Source organism: Pinus tabuliformis, chromosome X, assembly GCF_031772625.1.
Source record: "Pinus tabuliformis cultivar Carrire ecotype Pingquan chromosome X, CPIR1, whole genome shotgun sequence".
In the NCBI taxonomy this organism is placed as follows: domain Eukaryota; kingdom Viridiplantae; phylum Streptophyta; class Pinopsida; order Pinales; family Pinaceae; genus Pinus; species Pinus tabuliformis.
This window is the reverse complement of record NC_142308.1, coordinates 3,013,668-3,026,748: the sequence shown is the minus strand read 5'-3', so window position 1 is coordinate 3,026,748 and position 13,081 is coordinate 3,013,668. Positions and strand designations below refer to the sequence as shown.

Here is a 13,081-nt window from a genome sequence, read left to right as displayed (position 1 = left end):
ATTTCTGGAAAATCCTATAAACAGAACAACAAACACTCAATGCGAAAGCCTAATTGCACACTGGCATGACTGATAAAAGGGTACAGAGATAGGGTTCCTCAGTTATACCTTGCTCAAGATCTTGATTTACTTTCAAACAGGTAAGTGGTTTTTTTAGTACGACATTTTGCATATCAACACATTTGAATAACTTAATTTAGTGAAAGTGCATACCCGTTTCAAAATTTAATAGCCTAACTTTTGACTCACTAATCTTGATTATGGGAAGCAAGAAAATAGCCCTGGTGAGGAAGCTTCTTTTTTCTAACAGCTCCTCCAAAATGTCCTCCCATAAGGTCATAAGTGAACCAGTGATCAAGACAAACGTTCAGGAAAGTTTTAGAATCGTAAGAGACAGGTACTTCGCTGGACATCAAAGACTAACAAGTTGGCAAGACTCTGCTGAAATGAAAGCAAAAGGTAGATGACAAACATGAAACCAAAATTAAAGTAATCTTATTCTCGTAAAAAGATTAAAAATTTCTTATTCTAAGCAAGCGAAAGTAAACCTATGCTACAGAAAGAAAACAATACCTATTTCTGTGTCATATGTTGAACAGGAACAACATATGTCATGTGATGTAATATTGGTAGTGTAACCATCCATACTGATGGTTCAGCCCTGAACACGGTTCTCATGTCAAGTGGGCAAAAGAGCTCTGCAGAATGGTATAAAACAAGGTACAATCCAGAAATAGCTCCCTTGTGATGAAAATGTCACGAAAATTTAAAACACAAAGGGGGGATACTCATTATGAGTAATGTGTTTGGATTTTGGCCCCCCTACACATTATTGTTTTTGTAATGTTTCCAATTTTGTGAATGCAAAAATCATTGAGGAGTTTTGCCAATTTTTGGTAATATTAAATTAAAAAGGAAAATATTATTTTTGGTGGAGAAGGACAAAAATTATTATTTTAATGGAAAATGAGGGCAAAATAATATTTTATTAGAGAAGGGAGGTAAATTATTATTTTAATGGAGAAAGATGGCAAAATAATATTTTATTGAAAAATGGAGACATTACTATTTTATTTAAAATGATGGCAAAAAGTCTCATAGTGGAAAATGACCCCCACCAATAAAATAATAGGGAAAAAAGAGAATATAGAAGCTAGAGGGAGGCTCCATGAAGAATTATAAAAGGAGGAATTCAATGGAAAATCATTCTATTCCTATCTATCTCTTGACATAGAAAAGACGCTCAAGCGAGCTTCAAGAGTTTCGAGCGAAACTCAGCTAATTTCGGTGGACTTTGAGCGTCACTCTAGTTAGCTCTTTGGGAGGATTATTTCACATCTCCCATTGTGCTTATTGCAAAAGATCTAATTATCATTGTTTGCAGGTTGCAGGAGGCTCTAATGTTGGGGTGTAATTTGATTCCAGGATCATTCCATCACCAGGGCCGAGTTTATTTGTCTCACCAAGTGAAGATCAAACCACGCATTTTGGATATTTGTGAGTCCAAAATTTATCTTCGGCCAAGAAGCGGTCGAGCTCATTAAAATTGCAAGACGGGTGAGTTAATAATGATGAGGGCTGAACCATGGTGACCAAGGACCGAATTGCTGATTTAAAGAGGAGCCGAAATTATCTCCAAGGAGGGACATGATGCAAAAAGGATTTAGGAGGCCACATATTCTATCTTGATGCCAAGGAAGAACACATTTAAATTCTGACAAGAAGAGGATCGAGCTCATTCAAGAGGGAAGAGGCTGAGTCATCTTGCACCAACACAAAAGATTCAACAGGCCAAAAGATACGCATTTCAGAGGAGGATCGATTGTGTTGATTACCCGATCCTTCGTTCTAGACTTAGATTCTTGGGCAGAATTGTCATTCATCATTCCGCTTCCAATTCTAAGTGCTATTTTTGTCATACAAGAAGGGACATATCAGTTCAAGGTGAGGAGGATGAATTATGAGGTTTTCAGGCATTGTTTTTTAGAGGGTTGAGCGATATATTGCATAAAGGTTTATGGTACCAAGTGCTGGAAAAAAAGGGACAAAATTCTAAATTAGGGAGTCATTGATACACTCATGTACCAAATCTGGAAATTTCCTTGAGACCACATTCTTTGCATGCATGTGGCAGCCTATTTAGGGGAGGCCGAGTTGGATTCATAAGTACAACCAAATCAATCAACCTAAGTTTTGTTCATAGGTGCACTTTCCAATTGTATACTTGACAATGGCATTGTAAATTTGACAGTTTGCTCTCAATTAAAGATTTGATTTGCTTCATAATATATGAATGTTATCTCTCAAGTTTGATACACATCTTGTGTTGTCCATGGAAGGGAATTTTTAGAATTGCTTACAAATTGTTGTTCAGGATTGGATCATTATATTGTTTGTCATTCATCTTGATGCGTTTAGAGTGGAAAAAGTGGAGGAATCACTTCATGGGACTGTTTTTATCAACATGACCCAGTTTGGCAAAAAATAGAGCTTGAAACCTTCTGGGAGCATTTTGAGCCATCAAACAATGCTTTTTGGGGGTAAAACTTTGGTGCTTTGGCACAACGGTTTTTCATGCTATTCTACACACAAAGTCCTTTCCAACGGTGCAAAGAATCACATCAGGCGAAAGTTATGCCAATCAAAAGTTGACTTTCTTGTTTTCACCACCATAATTCGAGAGGATGACATATTAGCCCCCGATTATTCATGAAAAAGGGGCTAGCCATGTGATTATGATGTAGAAGACTCTCGAAGAATCTATATTGTAACCTGTAGTTTTTCCACGATCCTGGCGTCTAGAATAGAATTTGTAATGTCCCAAATTTGGAACAAGCTCTTTACATAAAATTGATCATGCATTTAACAGAAGATTGCCATGTAAAATTAAATAAAAGAGCACTGTAATCCCGTAACACAATGAACACGAACAATCTTAGCTTTATTATATTAGATAAAATGGGGTTTATTTGCACATACAACCCATATAGCTGAGATCAATTGGCCTCAAACAGATCTACAATAATGCCACTATTGGCCTGCAAACAAAACTGTAAAATAATACACTATAACTTGTGAACCCTGAATGGATTCACCAAGCTGAGATCAATTGGCCTCAAATAGATCTATAATAATTCCACTATCGTCCTCCAAACAAAACTGTAAAACAATACACTACAACCTGTGAACCCTGAATGGATTCACCAAGGGAAGAGATGGGTGCTCGCCCACTCTCACTGAATCACCTGAGGGTTTCCGTCCTGGGGCTACAGCTGAAGTAGAAAACCGAGTTATCAAACCTCTCTACAAAAACAATACACAAATCCAAGATGTCTCCAAATGATCTCTTCCTCCCCTTTTATACACTTGATGCATAGATCTCCAAGCCTCTAGAAGCATCTTATTATTATTATTTTAGAAGCTCCTCCATTGACTTTATCTCAAGTGACATTTAATTTTATTTTATTTTACTTAAGTCACTTTTTGCCATTTTCCTCCAATTAATTATTTTTCCTTAATTAAATGACTAATTAAGTCATTTTTAACTAAGGAAAATGGCGAATCGCCCACCATACTCTCTTCGGCCACTGGAAGTCTCTTCTCAACATCCCATCATGTAGATCTTCTCGTTTTGGTTCCAACGAGCTATTACACGAAGGTGTTCCATCAATTAATCTCCCCAAAATGCTACCTCGAGCATAATTAATTAAGTTATGCCAATAATAACCCCGTTTTACAGGAATTATCAGAAAGTCACGGAACCAAAAATAAGATGTGCAGAATTACTCATGATGATAAATATGCCAAGCAAATGCCATCAAACCCCATGAAAACTCCTCAAAACTCCATTGGGATCCTTGATGACATAAACCCGCGTCACTGACCTGGCCATCCCCTACTCTGGAAATCCACCATGGCTGTACTATGAAGAAGAATAAAAATGGGGACACTACAGTGCTCCCGCCCCAAAATTGCTTGCCCTCAAGCAATCCAAATCTGTGGACCAATCTGGTGGCCCAATGCAACTTAGACCCAATTCCAGGGTCCCATACAAACCATTGGGTGAGGCTTTGCTCCTGTGTCAACCCACCATGAACGGATCCCTTAATGCCCGGATCCCAGACCAATCTTTGACTAAACTTGTCATCAACAAATCCTCCTAGATCCCAATGCCACCATGAAGTAACATCAATGCTCCATGGCTCCAACTGTACCATAGCTCCGGATGTGAACGCTGCCCCACCAACCGCGTAGCAACTCATCACCTCTCTCCAATCCAACCTCGGGCATAGGTCAAGGTCATCCCCACTCCGTTGATGCAGGGCTAGTGCTATGGAAACATTGGTGAGTTGTCGGTCCACTTCCCACATCTCTTTGAAAGATATAATAACCTCCTCGTCTAAGTGACCCTGCTGTATTGTGCCCCGAACTAAGGTTGATACTCCATCAAAAGAATACCAACTCATGATCTCCCGCCAATCTAATGTATGGACACCTATGCAAGGGATACGTCTGTTATTCTGACACTGGTCCATGCTCAACTGTTGATGCTCTACCAAGTCAATCAAAACATGTCCAAGAAATCCTGCCTCTCTCCCTCTAATGGGAAAAAGTGGGCAAACTGTGCTACAAGCCCTATCTATGTACTCTTGGAGAGGGCTGCTGCCTGAAAATGCTACAGCTCGGCTGGCTGCCACTACATTTGTTTGCACCTCATCAATGGGTAGACCAAAGATGGATGCACTGCTATCTCCCTCGCCTGATAGAAAACTCCACGCGCCTCTAGTCCACCAATCTCCTACCAAACTATCCTGTTATATTTCAACATTCCCTGGGGACAAGTGTTAGTGAATATTGTCACCTTGCTAGCTGTCTGTACCTCTGTTTGCTCATCATCAATGGCTGGCCCCAAGGGTGTCTGCTCATCCTCCATCATGGGCTCAACATGAGCCACTAGTTGAATCTCCAACACTGGCACATCTTGCACACTGTGTCATCTGTCTCATGCTCCTCTATGCGCTCTCTATGCTAAATCATCAGTCACTCATCTGCTCCTAGATCTCCCTCCCTCACGGGAACAATTAGTTGCTCATCTCACCCCTCTACCACGCATGGATGCATATCTGGGTTACTGTCAAAAACTCCACACGACTGCTCATGCTCCTTAGAGGTATCATTGTATGGTCCCATGGACTCGTCCAACAAAGAGTCATCATCCCGACAGACATAAAGAATATCTCCATGCTCTATTGCTGTTATCACCTCAGTGTTACTAAAGCATGAGTGGTCAGGTCCCCAAGGTCCTTTGCAGATGAATCAAAGTCGCTTCCTCCTCAGCGCATTCTTGCTGCATGATTCCCCAAACCTGAGCAATTCCTCTCTGGTCAATTGTCTCCTAAACAACCCAATGTTCTGCTCAACCAACCTTTCGGTTAGCTCATAAGTAGCTAGTGAGATCAACTGCCCTCTCCTCCAAACAGACAACAATTGAGACTGTAACTTCCGACAAATGGCATCGCGGCCTCTCATATATGATGACAAGATGGACTGCGTATGTGCTATAACTGTGTGAGGATGATGTTTCCTAATGCTGAAAAAGCATGGGAACATCTGTAAGATCAGACCATCACACTCTAGATCAACACATGACTTCGTAAGTCCTAGTCATGGCCATAGCCTCTAAAATTTCAAGCTTCTTCCCAAATGTAGAGCCTGCACTGTGGTCCAAGTCTTGGAAAGTCTCTACCAACAACACTAAAATAGCGTCAGAAAACAACACTAAGATGGGTACTCAAAGTAACTCTGAATTGACTTCCAGACTAGAAGAAGAATTTACATGCCTTGCAAGTTTAGTGTCAGTAGATGTTTGGTATATTGATAGCGGTGCATTAGCTCATATGACTGGAGTACGAGAATATTTCTCGAGCTATCAAGAAGAACAAATGGTTTTCCATATTATTATGGGAAATCGGACAAAGTGTACTCCAGTAGGGTGGGGCACCATAACATTTCAGACAAAAGCAGGAACCAACATCCGGGCCACCAATGTTTTGCATGTGCTGGGATTAGGAATGAATTTGATTTCAGTGTCCCAGTTATAGGACAAGGGATACGATGTATACTTCATTGGAATGTAAGTATACGTCAAGCATCCAAACTGGAAGAAGAATAGACAAATTGGAACTCGAAGTAACAAATTGTATAAGCTGTAGCTGGAGTCTCCAATGGCACTTATAGGCAACAACTATGATGGTGAAAAGGAAAGAAATGAATTATGGCACATGCGAATAGGACATTTACACCATGGAGCACTGAGGATGCTTAGAGAGATTGTTACAAGAGTACCAGTCCTTAGTAGCGAACATGATGACTTATGCAGAGGATGTGTACTAGGGAAGTACACTAAAGCAAATTTTTCTAGAAGTAACAATAGAGAAAAATGTGTATTAGGATTGATACATTCAGATATCTGTGGTCCTATGTCCACAAGAGCTCTCAGTGGTGGCAAATACTTCGTCATCATTATTGATGATCACTCCAGAAAAACATGGATCTATTTCTTAAAGACCAAGGATAAGGCCTTTGATTGTTTCTGAGAGTTTAAAGCTCTTGTTGAAAATATGACAGGGAAAAAGATAAAGGTATTGCGTTTAGATAATGGTGGAGAATATACAGACAAAGACTTCACAGATTTCTGTGCAAAGGAGGACATCAAAAGAGAGTTGACAACTCCATATAATCCGTAGCATAATGGAGTAGTAGAACGGAAAAATAGAATTATCGTTGGGGCAGCCAAAGCTATGTTGTTTGATCAGGATCTACCTAAGTATTCACGGGCAGAAGCTTGCAACATAGCAGTGTATATCCAGAATAGATCTCCTCATAGAGCATTGGGGAAAAAACCCTTGAAGGGGTCTTCATAGGGAAGAAGTCGAAAGTTAGTCATCTCAGTGTTTTCGAAAGCGTGGCTTATTGTCACATTCTAGACAAGAAGCGCAGTAAACTGGGTCAGACTGCTTAAAAGGGGTATCTCGTAGGATACAAAGAGACCTCAAGGGCATACAAAATCTACATTCCTTGTAACATGAAGATTGTAGTGAGATGAGATGCTAAGTTCATGGAGGACAAAGCTTTTAGGAAATCTCGTGAGAGCCTGTAGAAGATCAGTCATGAGATGTTCCACTAGTCTAGGAGTAGCAGGGGCAACAAGGAGGACAAACATCTAGATCGAGTATAGTGACCAGTACTAGTATCTCCTCAGAAGGAGGAAATCCAGGTAGTTCTCAATAGATGGAACAACAAGATCAGGAGCAGTTGATTGAGCCTCCCACCACCAATGGTAAAACCAACAGAGAAGCACAACAAACGCTGAGAGACGCAGAGGAGTTTGTTGGAGCTCCTAGAACCGAGAAAAGGCAGCATAGACAACCTGACAGATACCAGGCATTGGTAGCTCAGGTTGAAGAACCCTCTAGCTTTCGGGACGCTGTTCAACACCAAGTATGGGTAGATGCCATGGCAGAAGAATACAACTCTATCATGACGAATGATGTCTGAGAAGTAGTACCTAGACCAAAAGATAGATCAGTGGTAGGACCACAATGGATCTACAAGATCAAGTATGCTGCAGATGGCAGTATAGAGAAGTACAAGGCTAGGTTCGTGGCAAAGTGGTATGCTCAGAAAGAAGGAATATACCATGAAGAGACCTTCGCCCAGTTGCTCGATATACTTCTATCAGATCTGTTATATCCCTAGCAGCGCAAATGGGATGGGAGATTCACCAGATGGATGTCAAGACAACATATTTGAACGGAGTGATAAAAGAGGAGGTGTATATAGAACAACCCAAAGGCTTCAAAACTCATGAGAAGAGAACTTATGTTTACAAATTAAAGAAACCCCTGTATGGGCTCAAGCAGACACCCAAAGCATGGTATTGTCAGATTGATAGTTACTTGCAGCAGTTGGGATTTGTCAAGAGTGATGTTGATCTCAATCTCTACTATTTGATGGTAGAGAATGAGCCACTTATTCTGGTATTATATGTAGATGACTTGTTCCTAACAGGGTCATTCAGGCTCATACATGATTGCAAGAAGAATCTTGAAGCTAAATTTGACGTGAAGGACATGGGGTTGATGCATTATTTTCTAGGATTGGGAGTTTGGCAGAATAATGGGGAAATCTTCTTTGGACAAAGAAGATATGCTACAGAAATTCTGAAGAGATTCAAAATGCAGGATTGTCGACCCATGACTATTCCCATGATCACCAACTGGAAGAAAATAGATGCATCAGGAGACCAGGAAGTGGACCTCACCTTATACAGGCAACTCATTGAGTCGCTCATGTATTTGGTCAACACTAGGCCAAACATTTACTTTGCTGTCAACACTCTTAGTCAGTTCATGGTGGAACCAAAAAGGGTGCATTGGGTGGCAGCGAGACGTTCTTAGGTATGTGCACGGAATATTCAGATATGGGTTGAAATACTCTCGAGGGGAGGACGTTAGATTGAATGGGTTCACAATTGTAGATTGGGCAGGTAGTTCAGTAGACCGAAAAGGTACCTCGGGGTATTGCTTCAGTGTTGGATCAGGAATGATATCTTGGTGCAGCAGGAAGCAAAAATCGAAATATATGGCAACCAGCACAGTTATGTGCGAAGCTATATGGCTCAGAAAATTGCTTGTGAGCTTGTTCAAAAAAAGGATGGAAGCGATCAGGGTGTACTGTGATAATCAAAGTTGTATCAAGCTCTCTGAGAATCCAATATTTCATGATCGGTCAAAACACATTGATATCAGATGTCACTTTATTAGAAACTGTGTTCAGCGTGGTGCAGTACATCTACAATATGTCCCCACAGGAGATCACGTAGCAAACATATTCACGAAGGCTCTAAGAAGAGCTAAGTTCATTCAATTCAGGGAGCAGATGGTTATGGTAGAGAATCCGTTTCGGTAGCAGAAACAAGTGATTTCTCAGTTACAGTGACAGAGGGAGTTGCAGTACGGATGCACGGTTGATAGTGGCAGGGTTAGCGACAGTACAAAGGCAACATTTGCACAGTAGTTGGTGGACAACAGACCAAACATCAACAACGCAGAGGAAGATGTTATGAAGTCAGGGGGATGCTTTTGTTGGTAGCATTGCCAGAGCACATTCTTCGTTAAGAGGGAGCGTTGATTTCTGGTAGCATCGGATGTGCTCTAGGTCTCAAATTTTGAAGGGAAGCTTAGACACACGCATTCTCCAAAACGTAGAAATCGTTTTTGGACATTCCACCCAGAGACAATTTTATTAAGATAATTAATTATTTTTAATGGGATCTTAAGTCTAAACTTCAGAAATTAAAATAATTAATGGGTATTGATCTAAACTATGGGTGAAACTTCTAGAAGAAGGCGAAGATCAAGTCAATATATTGATTAGGATCTAATCTGAGCTGTTGATTGATCAACGAGGATTATAAGAGGAGACTTGATGGACGCTTGGAGAACACACCACAGGTAGATAATCAGTTAGACGAGTAAGATCGATTTTCTCACTGGTCGAAGTTTGGCAAGAGAAAATCAAATCAGAAGGAGAGTTGCAGGTGAGAGCGAAAGAGGGCATCAACGTTAGTCGAGAGTACAAGCCAAGAAGATGCAGAGCCAAGGAGAGCCAATGCAGAAGTGTGACGCAGTGAGAGGCAACGAAGGGTAGGTTGACGTTGGGACTGCGTGAGCAATGTGATGCTGGGCCATCGTGAGAAAAGTGTTGCAGAGGGACACAATGGGATTCAGAGGTCTGAGGAGCACTTCCCCTGGATCAAAGATTTGTCAGGAAGTGTCTATAAATTTTCTTATTTCTATTCTGTTGGTTGTATATTGTACAAGAGATTTTTTGCTGAAGAATAATAAAAAACCCTCATCTGCTGCACTGGTTTTTTCACATTGGATTTTTCCGGGGACAATTGTCCAAAAATAACTGTCATTGTGGTTATTCTTATGTGTTGTTATTGCATTCGCTTTCAGAATTTTATTTGTGAACATTGCAATAGAATTTATTTTGATATTCACCGTAAGAACATTGTGAATAACTTATTTATGAGTTAATAACTAGAAGAAATAATATTATCACTACAGTAGGATTTCTATTTTGATTTTTTCACAAAAATGAGTTCCTTCCCTTCTAATTGGCTTACTTTGGAGAAGAGTGCATCAAGTTCATCTAATTTGAAAATGATTTTCCATGTGACCTTCATATGTTTCAAATTTGTTTCAAGTGCAAGGATCTTGTGCCCCATTTCTGGCTTTCTGCAAATCCTTTGACTACTCCTATTGAATAATGGCATTGAACCCCCTTGATAAAGGTCTGTTGTTTAGTTTGGGTTTTTGGTCTAAATTGCAGTCCACTAATGTATCGCTGTGTTGATTTAAGACTTGTTTTAAAAACTCCATTGTTCAGCAACATATATGAAAACAATGGTATTGGTAGCTCAACTATAATCAATCAACAATAACATGACAATACAAGGCTGCCATAACACCTCAACCGCCCTTTACAACAATATACTCACTTAATCCAAACATGACATGGGTTAGCAACTATAAAAGCCATTAATATGGCCATACAATCAACATGTAACACCAACATCTTTTCAATGCAATTCCGCCTTCACATGTTGACTCAATAATGACATCAAGAGTAACTACTACAAGTATCAAGACTCATGGCACCATATAGGGAGTGGCAACATACAATGATAAATGGATGTACAACTGTCAATGATCAACTATCGCACTGTACTATACCCTCTTATTCACACAAACATAGTGGTACCTATCTGATCACACAGGTTTTACAAGGCAATTCCTGCGTTTGGAGTGTTTCCTTAGTGAAAGATTTCGTCAAACAGTTTGATTATCTATGGCTGTAGGTACACTTTCATGTCATTTTTCATAGGAAATAGACATAGCATTGAGTTTTATGCCATGGAGAGATAATGACTCAGTTGGATATATTTCATATGAAACTCACATTCACAATATTATATTAAAATGACCACTACAATCATATATTCAACACTAATAAACCATTTTATTAACTTCAAAACAACAGTAAGAGTGGTTAAATAAATAAGAACTTGAAATTTATTGTCCGGCAGTATGAACCTCAATACTTTAGTCTCTTTTGATGGCGGCTTCAGCAGTAAGTTTTGTTATGATATCAACTTCAGTATACAAGGGATTCAACCATTCTTCTCCTTGGTGGGTAACTCGTCCAGCAAGAGGCACATCAACTCAACCCAATTAACTCACTGTGAAATTGGTCCTCGCAGAACTGGAGTTGATGGACACCGCTGCACACAAGCTCGTGCCTTTGTTGTTGTGTTCCTTCCTCTAACAATGTTGATATATCAGCCTGGGTTTGTTCCAGCAAGAGAATGACGCCAATTCTTTCCAACAATGCTCACCTTCCCAACTTCTCTTCAATCAAACAAACAACTATCTTTGGCAGCCCAAATAAACACAAAAAAAGAAGGGGTTAGCTTCCTCTACATCAGCAACTCCAACTCATCAAATGAAAGAATTCAACCACTATAAAAGACAGTGAAACTCAGCCAGGATATCAACATTGTTTCCTGATTGTATTAGTCCCTTACATGACTGCTGTAGGTGGTGCCTCAGCCACACGAAATGCTGTGACCCAATAGAACTCAGCCAACAATGAAATGATGCCCACAACCCTCTTAAAGAATCGTAAACTTGGACCTTTTTACAATAGACTCAACCTCTTTAGATGGCTGCTCACATCCCATAGAAATATAACAGTGCTCAGGGCCTTTAAGTGACTCAACTCAGCCCAAATCAGAGATTTCTCTCCACAACAAACTAGGCTAGTAAATGAAGTAACTTAGCCTCTTCAAAGACTGATATTGACCCTCTTTAAAGCTCCATACTTGGCGAGTAATAAGGATATGAACTCGACTGCATATGAATAATACGTCTCCCACTTTAAATAATATAAGCCATACCTTCTAATTTCAAATGCCACGACCTTCTAATTTCATCTACATTTTTACAAGTGAACCACCTTTTTAAAAAAAATGATTTTGGGCTCCTTTTTTATGACAAATCACAAGTGCTCGACCTTCTGAGTGTTTGGCTCATCCAGAAAAGGGCACAAGCAACTCGATTGACTGGTGAAGGATGGATTTTGGCCCTCCTATTTCTCTGCAATGAATCCGTCCTCGAATAAGGATGAAGAAATTTAGTGTACGTCACAAAGTTGGTATTTTAGTTCGACCACAGCAGTGGGAGTTTGATAAAATATTGACCCTCTTCTATAATGTTTACAGTTGGTGGGCCAATCTTCACAAAAAATTGGCTCCGACCTCTATGTTGACGTTCACAAATTATTTGGGCTGTAATAAAAATCTTCTACAACCCACTAAGAGTTTTCATGGCTCCTCCTATAACATGCCACGACCTCTTTATCAAATCATCTCAACCTTTAATACTTTAATTCACCTCTCCCTGTTAAAATCTCCTCTCAGCCTGCCACTAGGGTTGACCTGGATCAAACAACAATTCGCACCGGAGTATATTCGATGTTGAAATTTGGTACCAGAGGACAGGTGGTTCTCTAAGGCTTTGATCTTTGGCCTAGGGAAAAGTGTCCAAAAGAATTTAATCTTTCTCCTAAAGTGACTTTGTAATATTTTTTTATAAAGTTAAATCTAATTTAAAAGTGACTTTAAGTGATAAAGTTACTAAGTCTAATTTTAAAGTGACTTTTATAAAGTCAATGAAAAATTAGAAAGGAAAAGTGACTTTGGAAATAAATGACTAAGTGAGTCTTTATTAAAGTGGGGTGAATTAAAAAATAAAAAGTGAGATTTAAATGAGCATTTAATCTCAGCCTTAGATCTCAATCTATTTCAGCCATTGGATTTAGGGATCACCCAAAAGTCACTTGGGGTTAGATTAAAGGAAGAAAAGGAGGAAAAGGTCATTCATTCTTTCATGAGCAGATTGGGAGAAGGAGAGCAAGAGAGATTTCTGAGCAGGGAGGAGAAGGGGACAACAGC

General features: G+C 39.8%; 1 long non-coding RNA gene across 1 annotated transcript in view; it reads right to left on the bottom strand.

The window, feature by feature from the left end:
- The window catches only part of LOC149137978 (uncharacterized), a 32,986-nt gene extending 20,545 nt beyond the window's left edge, over positions 1-12,441 (bottom strand). Inside the window, exons 1-2 of the long non-coding RNA XR_016264129.1 lie at positions 11,654-12,441; positions 11,163-11,499 (exon numbers count right to left, since the gene is read on the bottom strand). This is a non-coding gene — a long non-coding RNA (uncharacterized LOC149137978). The remainder of the gene's footprint in view (positions 1-11,162; positions 11,500-11,653) is intronic.
- Between the last annotated feature and the right edge of the window lie 640 nt (positions 12,442-13,081).